General features: G+C 37.0%; 1 protein-coding gene across 2 annotated transcripts in view; it reads left to right on the forward strand.

The window, feature by feature from the left end:
- Nucleotides 1-398: 398 nt before the first annotated feature.
- Nucleotides 399-13279, forward strand: part of flrt1a (fibronectin leucine rich transmembrane protein 1a) — a 28672-nt gene continuing 15791 nt past the window's right edge. The window contains exons 1-2 of one of the 2 annotated variants that reach the window (XM_022667856.2): nucleotides 399-1178; nucleotides 2902-2942. The gene's annotated coding sequence lies outside the window, so the exon portion shown is untranslated. The remainder of the gene's footprint in view (nucleotides 1179-2901; nucleotides 2943-13279) is intronic. The other variant, XM_022667857.2, reaches the window with a different exon arrangement.

Here is a 13279-nt window from a genome sequence, read left to right on the forward strand (position 1 = left end):
CCCTGGTTTTTAATCACAGTTTTCATGCATCTTGGCATGTTCTCCTCCACCAGTCTTACACACTGCTTTTGGATAACTTAATGCCATTCCTGGTGCAAACAAAATCAAGCAGTTCAGCTTGGTATAAAGTTTGATGGCGTGTGATCATCCATCTTCCTTGATTACATTCCAGAGGTTTTCAGTTTGGTAAAATGAAAAAAACTCAATCATTTTTAAATGGTCTTTAAGTGTTTTTTTTTTCAGAGCTGTATGTCTATGCCAACTCATAGCTACCCATTTGGTCTCTTAAACAGCAGCGAGCTGCCATTGCACCTGTAGCTCCTAAGCATCAGAAAACAATGACTGTTAAACCCATTTTCTTTTATATTAGCTTATATGACTTTATCTCTAATAAATGTCTCCATTTGTCTTCTTGGCAGAACGAGGCACTTCTGGACTAAACAAAGATCAATGGCCTCCTCTTCTTGTAGACCATCGCTGGCAAACACAGGGGATTTCAGCTGAATTACCGGTGAAGATCCTCCTCGCCCCGAACGAACGGCATCATAAGGAAGAGCTACAACACACCGGGGATGGTGGAAACACATTACAGACAGTGAGAGGAGGACGTGGATTCCATCTGTGATGCAGCATGACTGCAAATAACACCAATCTTCTGTCTGTGGGCTCTGAATGCCGACGCCGGTCTGAATGAGGGAGCGGCAGCCGTCGGATCAAAGGTGATATTGTAGAGCTGGTGACTCCGCAGTGTTGGTGGACGACACGTGGGAGCTGGCCTTTTGTTTGTTCCGTAAGAGCAAATAAAAATGACTCTCAAATAATCATAGTGTTTTTGCTGTTTATCACGGAAGCTGCTCGCTTGATGGATTATGCTGAGAAAATGAGTCGGACCTCATTTCGTAATCCCACGTCATCTTTGCTCAGTTCGGCTCTCGGCTGGCTCCTCCTGATGACATACTCCCATGCTCCTGAACTTCTTTTGGAATAAAAGCACTTGGACTGTCGGAAATCTGCTACACGTCTTAAACTTGTCGACCAATGAACAACAACCGTGGAGGAGAACGAGTTCTACATTCTAAGTTGGATAGTGATCTTATACATCAGTCTAGCCTGGAGTCTTCATGGTCTGCACCACGGTGGTGTTTAGAGGCTGCCTCATACCTCTGCTTGTGACCAAGGTAAATTCCTTCTGCTTGATCTAAGTATGCACTAGGTGTAGTCAATAGGGGTGTGTCATATTGTATCATACACAGCATATGATGACATAGTTATATTGTGATTTTAAAAATCCATATAGTGATAATATCAAGATTTGGTCTTGAACTCAATCTGTTATTTACTGTAAAGCTTTAGGGGTAGTTTTTTTTGATAGTTGTATATGTTTGCAGCTTATAAGCATGCACTAAATGTTGTGCACTTTAATATTTTGGGTTTTATTGGTATTACATATTTTGTATGTTACATTATATAATTCCATTACATAAGTATTTTATTTAAATAATAATAATAATAATAATAATAATAATAATAATAATAATAATATGTGGTTATACAGCTCAGGAAAAAAATAAGAGACCACTTAAAAATCATTTTACCAAATTAAAAAACCTCTGTAATGTAATCAAGAGGAAGATGGATGATCACAAGCCATCAAACCAAACTGAACTGCTTGAATTTTTGCACCAGGAGTGGCATAAAGTTATCCAAAAGCAGTGTGTAAGACTGGTGGAGGAGAGCATGCCAAGATGCATGACAACTGTGATTAAAAACCAGGGTTATTCTACCAAATATTTATTTCTGAACTAAAAATATATATATATGATTACGAACCTGTTTTCTTTGCATTATTTGAGGTCTGAAAGTTCTGCATCTTTTTTGTTATTTCAGACATTTCTCATTTTCTGCAAATAAATGCTCAAATGACAAACTTTTTATTTAGAATTTGGGAGAAATCTTGTCACACAGAAACACTTTCATAATTTTTTAAACAACAGTAACTTACGACTTAAGATTTTTTTGTATATTTAAGTATAGAAACTGCAAACTGCTAAAACAAATAAACCAAAATACTCCTAAAGCTTCAAAGTACATAACAGGCCAAATTCAAATTAGACAGAATGATTATATTGTTTCAAAAATAATGTTTGGGTAATATTATTGTGTATAATATGATTTGGCACACTCTTATTAAGCAGTACATCTTAGAAAATGGTTCTTCAGTGATTCATTTTTTTAGGACTTACTGAAGCAGTGGTTCAATATATAACATGAACACTCAAAGAACCATTTGAATGCTTAAATGGCTCTCAGGCTGGTTGAATTGTTCTTCTCTGTAATGGAAATCCTCTTGTAGATGGTTCTTATTTTTTAATGATTCGAAGTACCCTTAGCAAAAAGGGCTCTTATAACTATAATGGTAAAGTAGTACAATAGTTTTTTCTTAAACAGGCATATTCAAGAGGTTTTCTTTCATAGAAAAGAAACATTCAAAATATTTTGAAGATAGAAAAGTGTATAAAGCCCCCTTTTACTGGCAGTATTCTGTCATTTTATTTTTAATTTAATCTGTTAAACTTGTTTATTTTAGTCAATAATAGTTACACTAAAGATTTAAAAAATGATAATTACAAAATGCGTCTTTAAGAGATTTATGTTTATGTTTTAGAAAACAACATATTTAATGAATAAGATGCTGAAAGAGGAAAACAAGAACTTGGCGATGTGATATGTTTCACCAGTTACAATTTTCATGTATCTTGATATGTTCTCCTCCACCAGTCTTACACACAGCTTTTGAATAACTTTATGCCAAAATTTATGCAAAAATTGATTATATTCCAGAGGTTTCAATTTGGTAAAATCAAAGAAACTTATCTATAACCTGTCTGTTATTTTTTCCAGATATATACTACATTCAGTGGGATCTAATAACTGTTTTTGAGGTATGGTTGATACATTGATACACTGATACAGTATTGCAAAGGATATTGCAGAAGTTTTTTTTTTTTCTCACATCCCAACATTTTATGAAGGTTTCTGCATCTACATCACCATATTTCTGTTCACTCACTTTGTTTGTTCCTGTACTGTCCCATTAAAAACATACTACAGTGTGTAGTCACGCGACTCCACCCTGTCCAGTCTGCAATATGGAGGACACAAGGAGAAGAACCTAAACAATAAGCCAGCTGAGCAACTCAAGCAACTTAAAATTTCTATTGATCATGATGTTAATGAAACATGCTTCAGACTAGGGGTGGGCGATATGGCTCTAAAATAATATCACGATATTTCAGGGTATTTTTGCGATAACGATATACTTGGCGATATAGGAAAACTAAAATAATTTATTCATTTCAGGAATATAGTATAATAGTATAACAGTATAAGCATAATGTGGCAAAAGAAATAATATAGCATAAAATAATATAATGCAGCAAATAATATTGCAGAATATTTAGTGCATGCATATAAACTGCATACTAAAACAATTATACAATAAACACACCTAAAGCTTCACAGTAAATAATGGACTAATTTTAAGACAGAACAGCCCTATTATCACGATATGAATTTTTAATATCATGATATTTCTGTGTCACGATAAATTGTATACGTTATAATATTGCCCACCCCTACTTCAGACTGCTTTTGGGTTGTCACTGCTCTGACTGAAATTTGATTGACCTTGGTACCCAACTTTATATCTGAACACATATAAAATCTCTTTTTTGCAGACTTTAATTTATCTACGTAATTTTTATACATTAGCTGAATAGGATTTGTATTCATGTGGACCGTATTCCAGCTTTTGAAGCGTATAGTATCTCTCTGGTTTGCCTTCAATCATCAATGGATCCAAATCCCTTTGAATCCCCTTTTGGTTTTTTGTGTGTGTGTGTGTGTGTGCGTGTGCATGTGCGTTTCAAGTGCTATTTGAAGTCTCTTCTGGGGATTGATTGCAGAGGTTGTTAGCTGGTCGGAAGAAGAAGATGTTCACAAATTAGCACGTGTGAGTGATAAGGATGACAGTATGTTATTAAGTGGAAGATAGCTTGGAAGTTTACTGACCAGACAATAATTGGCAAATAAAATAGGGAAGAGTCATTTTAACTCCCAGCCTTTGTTTCAGCCAATATCCCTTGATACATCTTATCAAGTAATTACAATGGTAGAGCGAGACGCAAACTGACAGTTGTAGCTGTTGATTGGCATGAAATTATTAGACACACAGTATTAGAATGAGTGGGCTTGGAGGGATTTCAGGGACGAGGAAAATTGGCTCCAATTAAAAGATCAGCGATGATTCAACAGCATAATATTCCAGCAGCACTTACAGGGCTTATATTAAGAGTAACATACATATCACTGTCATGAGAAAACATTATATCTCCAAACTGGCGTCTTTACAGCAAAAAAGATTTTTTGCCATCTTTGGTGAATTAAAAGGCATGTAAAATCCCCCATTTAACTGTTTCTGTCATTTTGAAGCAACACCTACAGAAAGCAGAGATGGAGGGCATGACAGAAATAATCATTAATTGCAGCTCTAATAAATTATTTAAATCATTATTGTCACACAAAACATTGTAGCTCCAGAATGGAAGCTTGGTAGGAGAACTTTTAATGAAAGTCAGTTTTATTCTATAATCTTTTTGGAGCATTTCTATTGGTCCATTTTACACAATTTTGCCAGATTCACGTTGGAGATACAGATTCAAATGGAGATACAATATTTTAGTTTGACAGCAACAGTGAAATTCTCTGGAATATAATCAAGAGGAAGATGGATTATCACAAGCCATCAAACCAAACTGAACTGCTTTTTTTGCACCAGGAGTGCATAAGGTTACCCAAAAGCAGTGTGTAAGACTGGTGGAGGAGAACATGATGCCAAGATGCATGAAAAATGAAATTAAAAACCAGGGTTATTCAACCAAATATTGTTTTTTGAACTCTTAAAACTTTATGAATAAGGACTTGTTTTCTTTGCATTATTTGAGGTCTGAAAGCTCTTCGTCTTTTTTGTTATTTCAGCCATTTCTTATTTTCTGCAAATAAATGCTCTAAATGACAATATTTTTATTTGGAATTTGGGAGAAATGTTGTCCGTAGTTTATAGAATAAAACAACAATGTTCATTTTACTCAAACATAAACCTATAAATAGCAAAATCAGAGAAACTGATTCAGAAACTGAAGTGGTCTCTTATTTTTTCCAGAGCTGTATAATCCACCCTTTGTAATTAATGCAATATGCTACTATAATTTGCACACATTGTTGATACAGATCACAGATGTGCAATGCAATGTATTGCCATTGGAACAGGACTCTCTGTAGCATAAACATGGACCCTTTTGGCAGCATGCCTAATGCCAGGCATGTGCAAGAGGGGTATAAAATCCCACCTTGCAATAAGCTTTGGAGCACTGGAACTGTGTTCTCTGAAATGATGGATGGTGCTCCATATCCAGTACTTCTGAAATGATTTGGGGAATTTGGGATGATGTTGGGTGGTGATAATTCATTGTATTGACTTCATTAATACTTGTGTTGCTGAATGCAAGATTTTTAAATCTTTACAGCAGTTCTTTAAAGTCTAGTAGAAACCTTTGCATAGACAGTAGAGGCAGTTCAGAAGAAACAAATTAAATTTGTGTCCCAATACATTTGTCCATACAGTGTATGGTATTCGGCTTTGGCTCATATTTTAATAAAAGGTCCAGGCAAGGTTTTGACAGTGTGTTTTGGTAGGTACCATTCCTTCTGGCCTGAACTGAACCCATATTTGTCCATCAGTGTGTCCAGATAGTGAAGTGTAATTCATCACTTCAGAGAACACATTACCACGGCTCAAGAGTCCAGTGGCAGCACAGCTTACACCACTCCAGGCGAGGCTTGCCTTTGCAAATAGTAATGTTAGGCTTGTGTGGAGCTGCTTTCATAAAGCACTGGATGCATATATCTTGTGCTCATGGATCAGTGAGTGATACAGCAGTGGATAGATGATAGTGCTGCAGCGCTCAACAGCCCTGCTCTGTGAATACAGAAGTCTGCTGTTTAGGGATGGGACAGAATATCGCTATTGCAATGTATCATATCGTATTAGTTTGCGATTATTTGCAGCCAATTTAATGTACTAAAGTTACTGCTTCATTACTTCAGGTGGTGGCACTAATCAAATTAATATTTACCTGCTGTGCAGAGTATTATTTTTCATATTTTGGAAAACTGACACCAATAAATAAGGGAGGGGGAGGGGGGCATTGCTGTGGTTCTGGTTAAAAAGGTGGGGTGGCAGGGTACCATTTCTCTACTGCACACACAGCTATATGCACACACAACTGTATCATTATAATTCACAACAAAAGTCAATTATTTACTTCGTTTTTTAAATCTGTTACTGCTCAACACTAGGGCTGCAATTAATGACTATTTTTGTAGTTGACTAATCTGCCTATTATTTGTTCGATTAGACGATTAGTCACCATTATTATTATTTTTTTTTTCATGCCCTCCATTTGTATTTCCTACTGGTAAGGACAGTTTAACCAACATAAAACCAGTTTTGCAGTACATTTTGATAGTTTGACGTTCCTATATTAAACTAAAAAAAACAACAAAGTATATTATAGGAAACATTCATACAGGCTGGATGTTATTTTCAGGAGATTCTAGGATACTTTTATGTATTTTTTCTTCATTTCTTACTTTTTACTTATAGAAATATAGAAATCAGTGTTTAAACTGTACAGAACTAGTAAACACAGACTGTAGAGTATTGTGGAGTTAAATGTGTGTGTTTGTGTTTAATGGACACAGCGCTGATATTACACTTTATGCGCGTCTCTACTGCTCTCTCTTTCTTCCCTCCCACACTGAAACCTCATTGGCCAACTAAGCATGAGCAGAGGCCAATCAGGATGCTCACTCTCTCACTAGGTGTGTGTCTTCCTCTCTCGCCCCTTTTTTTTTCTCTCGTGTGCGCTCTCTCTCTGTTTTTCTCTCTCTCTCTCGCGCGCGCGCTCCATCACACTTTAACGACGCGTCAACAATGACATTTTGCGTCGACTTTTTTTTTATTGTCGATGTTGTCGATTATGACTAATCGTTGCAGCCCTGCTCAACACTGCATAGGAATGAATGTGTAACAAAATATAATTCTGTATTTTTATTTGTAGTGTAAAAACACAAAAGCTCATTCTGCAAGTATTTACAGTATTTATAGTACTGCAAATAATTTTTTCATTCGCATTCAATGGGCTTCTTTTAACAGTGCAAAACAGCATATATTTGGAATATAACCACATATTGTAAAAGAATTAGTGCAAAAAGGAAGAATGCAAATAAAAAGTTCTGAACAAATGGTAAATAGTGCACTATTTGATAGGGAGTGATTTAAAATGCAGCTACAGACACAGTGCCCTCTCTCCGCTGGAGAACAGTCACTACTCCTAAACCGCTGTGCTGCAGCGGTATATTTGTCTGTCTGAAACAAAATAAATAATTAACAGGACAAATACGGGACAATTCCATATTTTATGGGACGATTGCCAACCCTACTGTGAAGTATTGTAGAGAATTGTCTTGCGATATATTGAGTATCGCAGAATGTCAGTATCTTAATTCCCACCCCTACTGCTAATTAAGGACTGAGCTAGTGTTGATGATGGATGCCTCACTTTTACAATAATAGCACTTACAGTTGACTGGGGAGATCTAGCTGGTCAAAAATGATATTCTACAACAGATTTTATGTATTAAGCTTTTCAGTACATCACATACAAATGTCAATGTTTGCGTTTAGACACTACATTTTTACGCACCTGTTAATGATAAATGTCTAATACCAACTGCCACCACAATACGTCCACATACATTTAACCATGTAGTTAATATTAGATTTTAATGCTATTGGCAATCTAAACAGACTTTGAAAGTCATAGGATAGCACTATATGAACTGATCATGAAGTGTTACCTCAGGGAACAGCTTGAGAAAGGCCAACTTTCTGAAGAACAGAGAAGAAGAAGAATAGGCCAACTTTTTTGTTTATTACAACGGAATATAATTAATCATTCCCATTTTCAATATTTCAAAATAACTCCACTGCTATTTTTGCATGGAGTGAGGACTAGTGCTCCAGTTCTCCACATGGTGCTTTCTCAGCGATAAAACTCGGAGACGGCCCAATGGAAAAAAAAATTGCAAACACACACACATAGAAGCATTTTGTACTTCTATAATTATAGACTATAGTCCATCTGTTTTTCTGTGTACTTTATTATCCTCCTTTCACACTGTTTTTCAGGGTCAGGACCACCACATAGAGGGTCCTTGTTGGGTGGTGGGTCATTTCAGAGCCATTATTAGTACCAGGACTGGCCACTGACTGCATCATGAATGGCATTTCTGGTAACGCTAATCATAGGGTCTGTTTACGTATAAAATCCTGCCCTTTAGCGGCAGAGAGGGTCAGGATGTTCCTTGTCACAGGTTGCAGTTGTCTGGATATTTATGGTTTACACACCACCTTCATGTCAATGTTACTGCAGTGCAAAAAATAATTTACTTCTTAAATAATACCTGCTCTCTGTGGGTCATAAAAAGAAGATAATTATAAAGTATGCAGAGATATGTGAGGACTACAAAGTGTTACTCTATGGTCAGTGGAGCTGATAAAATGGACTCTGTAGAAACAAGGAGGTGGCTTTAATGAAGTGGCTGATTGGTGTACATAGAAGTCAAACAGTCAGTCAATTGACTGTTCTCTCCCACTACCTCTTACTGATACTGTTGCTGACTAGCTATGGACTGAACTATATTATTAATAGTACACAGAGTTCTCAAAAGAAAAATCAGGCAATTTACCCTGTGAAATTAGGATCTTTTGGAGGAGTACCTCCAAACATGTCAGAAAGCATTATCCAAAAAAGTTCTCCACTAGGCATATAAGAGCTACAAGCAATAGATTGCTATCTCCTGACAGTCTAATTGCCCCAAAAGGATAAAGACAAAGACTAAAACTTACCAATAGCATTCAAACAAGAAAGAAGCCTTTTCAAATAGTAATTTGTGGAGATTCATACATCTTAATTAAACAGCAACACTGTTTCTGTAGGGAGTGTTTAATTATGTGCATGTGGAATTTAGATATTCTGGATTAGACCATACATTAAAAGTCCCACATCACTGAAAATTAAAGTTTCTAATAATAGCATTTAATCCCCCAGTCCACACAACCCATATATGGGAAATAAACTGCAAATAGGCCTTTTTCCAAATGTATTGTCTTGTTGTGTGTTATCACAAAAATAGCACATAACTTGAAAACCATATTTTCAGCCTTAAACAGTTTTTAGAAACATTTTAACCCAGAATAACCTTTCTCCCTTTCTTTAAGAGGGGGTCTAAGCCACATGTTAAGGCAGTGTAAACTTATATGTCTCTCCAAGACACATTTAACAGCCAAAACTCCTCTCAGTACATCTGAAATGGCACAAAGAATGGCTGTGCAATGAGCAAATTTGCATATTCCATACCATGTAGCTATTGGATTTGACTCTAAATGCACATGGTTACATGTCTTAATGGTATAGTATTTTTTGATTGTAAGGAAAAAGAGAGGTTTCATTTTTTATTTATTTGTTATTTGCACAACTTTTACAACATCTGCATGCTTGTTGTAAGGCTTAGATTAGCACTAACATGCCAAACAAAATATACTAAATATACACAAAAATATATAATGACATTTATTTGTGTATATTTAGAGAGTACAAATTAAAATAAAATCATGCAACCATCACAAGTAAATACAATAAAATACAAGAAATGTAAAATATATAACAGAGTTAGCTACCAAACCAGAGTTATTTAAGAATTATTCACCTATATATTAATGGTTTGTTTGAAATTTGTTTGAGTAACTCTGTATTGAGACTTCCACATATTCCCAGTTTGAGAAACTAAATATGTATAAAGCTATATTTTCTTTTTCTCACTATATGCTCACAATATACATTGTTTCTTCCAAAATTAATGATATTAAAGGTTTAAGAGTTTATCTTTTTTTTTTTTTGGAGGCTTTCACGCATTCCAAGACAAGTGCATTAGTGAGGCCTCAACGTTTAATGATCACCACCCCACTTTATTCTCAAATTCCAATCTCATCCCAAAAGTACTCTACGGAGCACCACCATTCCAGAGAACACGGTTCCACTACTCCACAGCTGAATTCTGGCAGTACGTTTTACAGGGACAAGTCAGGCTGTTTGGTGCATTTGCACATCAGAGTCAGCAATGGGTGGAACTTCAAGTAACTGAATGCATTCATTAGAAGGGGTGACCACAAACATTTGGACATTTATCCTAGCAAACCTAGCGCTTTCACTTTCACTCACTAGGATCAGTATGACTTACAGCAACTCTACAGCTTTTGGAAACTGGAAAACAGGAAAGTTTAATCCTAATCCGTAATCTACTCAAGTACATTTGGCATTACTGTCCCAAACACCATTTTTATGGCGTTTTTATGGTATCCCCTGGCCAAAAGTGGATGTGCTGGATTTGACAGCATGTTATACTCACTTAAGATGGGGGTAAAATTGTACTAGCACCCCCTACTGGGTCTGAAAGGCAAGAGTCTAAAATGAACAACTAGATTTTGCTCAGTTGGTTTCACCACTGAGTGAACTCCCAACTTTTATATGTAGAATGGTTATATATCAGAGTCATGTCAGAACCACATAATTTCTAGTCTTTTTCTCTGCTTTTGTGAAATTCAATTTTGAAAACGACATTTTTCTCATGCAACTAGATCATCTCCAGTAATATTGTGAAAAGAATACATGCACTTTATTGCCATTTTAATATGTGCTTAATAACTCTAGGTCTGTTCAAGTAAGGGATTCAAGGTTTAGCGCATGGATTTCACAGACTCTACAGAATAATATATAGATGAACATAGAAGAAAATTCTTGTAAAAGAAAATGCTAATGTAGGTAAAGGCATTAAAACTCATGTGACATATAATTCATGGGAGGTACTACTACTACTAGGTTCTGTGACCTTTGCATTCATTCAATGTGGAAATGAGTTATGCTGGAGTCGCTTGTACTGTATGATTGCATGAACAATTCTAGCCAGACCCCACTGGTCACAATCATTACCACCCACTGCGCTGTCCACTGTGGGTGGTATTGCCTCTTATGACATATTCCCAGTAAAAACAGTACCAGTCAAATGTTAAGAGACAACTATAGTAATTAGTAATAAATGCTATACAGGAACACGTGAAATATGATCTTTTTTTTTTTTTGAAAAACAAAATAGAATATGTTTTATACTTTAGATTCTTCTAGGTACCACATTTATCTTTGAGGACAGATCTGCACACTCTTGGTATTTTAATCTCAGTGTCTTCATGAGGGAGAGTCACCTGGTACAGTTTTCTCAGCGTCTTGAAAGAAGGAGTTCCTCGGGGTGCTGAACAATAGCTGCTGCTTTTTCTTCACACTGTGAAGCTCCAGCTCATCCCAAACCACCTCAAATCACCATCTCAGTTGATCAGGTTTTAGGTCAGGGGATTGTGGAGGCCAATCACTTTTTTTTGTCTACAAAGTAATACTATATGTGTCCCCATAATTGTTTTCATGTCTTTAAAAATAATCTACAATATAGAAAATTAATTTAACAAAGAAATCAAGAAAAACATGAGAATGAAAGGTGTCTGAACATTTGACTGGTCCTGTATGTGACACTGTGGATAAAGAAAAGATAGATGCTTGCACAAGCTCGGACACGGAATGCTTTATCCACCTGGCACCCACTATCAGGACTCCACGCTGGCCAGTGTTCAACCTTACTCACAAGATATCACCTCACAGATGTGGGTGTTCCCAAGCAGTCTGCCCTGTTGTTACACTTTGTGATTCATTTACATACTGATATCCCGTGACATTTGCCGTGTCATGTGTGCATTCACTTCTTCTAGCCTTTAAAAGGTTCTTTACACACTCTTTTTTTAGTTTGTTACAAAAATGGTGCTTTATGGAACCAAAACTGGTTCTTCTGTGGCTTCTCTCATTAAATCCTCTCCCATGTAGCACTTTTTTTCTTAAGAATGTATGACTATGTGTATGCGTGTGAGAGTAATATTAAATATCAAATGCGATTCAGTGCGAGGGAAGAGGATACAGCTGCAGAAATTATTTGAACTCAGTGTCCAAAGAGGGGCACAGGTCTGTAGCTGTGTGTTTCGACATGATGTGATTGAACAGCGCGGAAGAAGAATAGGACAGAGGAGCTCGTGTTCGAGGGTGATGTTGAATGAGACCCGGCGTGGTGCAATCCGATTACCGCCGTTTGTTTGGCCGGTGGGAACAGGGACATCGGCGGATTGTTTTTTGTGCGGGGTGAAGGTTTTCATCAGCCCGAAGAGAAACGGGCAGAAAAAAGAGAAAGGATTAAAGGAGTGCACTGGAAGAGGAGGGAGAAAGACAGAGAGAGAGAGAGAGTGTGCGAGAGACTGAAGGAGTGAAATAAGGAGAGCGCTTGATGTGGCTCACCAAGCAGAATGGCTCGCAGAAAAAGAGGGAGAGGCAGCAAAGAAAGAGACAGACGAAATGAGAGAATCAAAGGCAGCCGAATTGGGAGGAGGAGGAGATGAAAGAGGGTTTATGGACAGGAGGAAGAGCTAGATTATGAAATGCTGAAGTGAGAGACAGCATGTGTGTGTGTATGAGGGAGAGAGAAAGAGAGGAGGGAAGGGGGGAAGGAGAGAAAGAAAAAGATGGGCAGAAAAAAAAGAGGCATGTTGAAACAGGAGGGCTTGCTTGAGAGCGGCAGAGAGAAATTGCGACTCAATCAGCTGCCTTGTTTCTTATTCAGAGCACGTTCAGATATGGAGTATAATGGAGGAGAGAGAGAGAGCGACACAGAGGGAGAAGAAAGACATGGAGATGTTCAATTTGGATTTAAACACACTGCCATCTTTTTTATCCAGTCGAAAATGACGGATTGAATACAAATGAAATATTCAGACATGCTAAGTATCCATCCACCTAGCCTAAGTCAGACGTGCACCTCCAAAGGCAACACCCTCCCATCTAAATCTCTCAATTTGGAAGTCTTAGCTTGTGTTTATCTGCACATGTGCGCGCACACACAAACACACACACACACACACACACATATAAACATTGAGAATTCCACCCTTTGCTCAGCAGAAGCAAAAACAAGGGAGCTAGCTTTAAGAACATTGATGAAAGACTGAATA

This window comes from Astyanax mexicanus, chromosome 1, assembly GCF_023375975.1.
Source record: "Astyanax mexicanus isolate ESR-SI-001 chromosome 1, AstMex3_surface, whole genome shotgun sequence".
Classification (NCBI taxonomy): Eukaryota; Metazoa; Chordata; class Actinopteri; order Characiformes; family Acestrorhamphidae; genus Astyanax; species Astyanax mexicanus.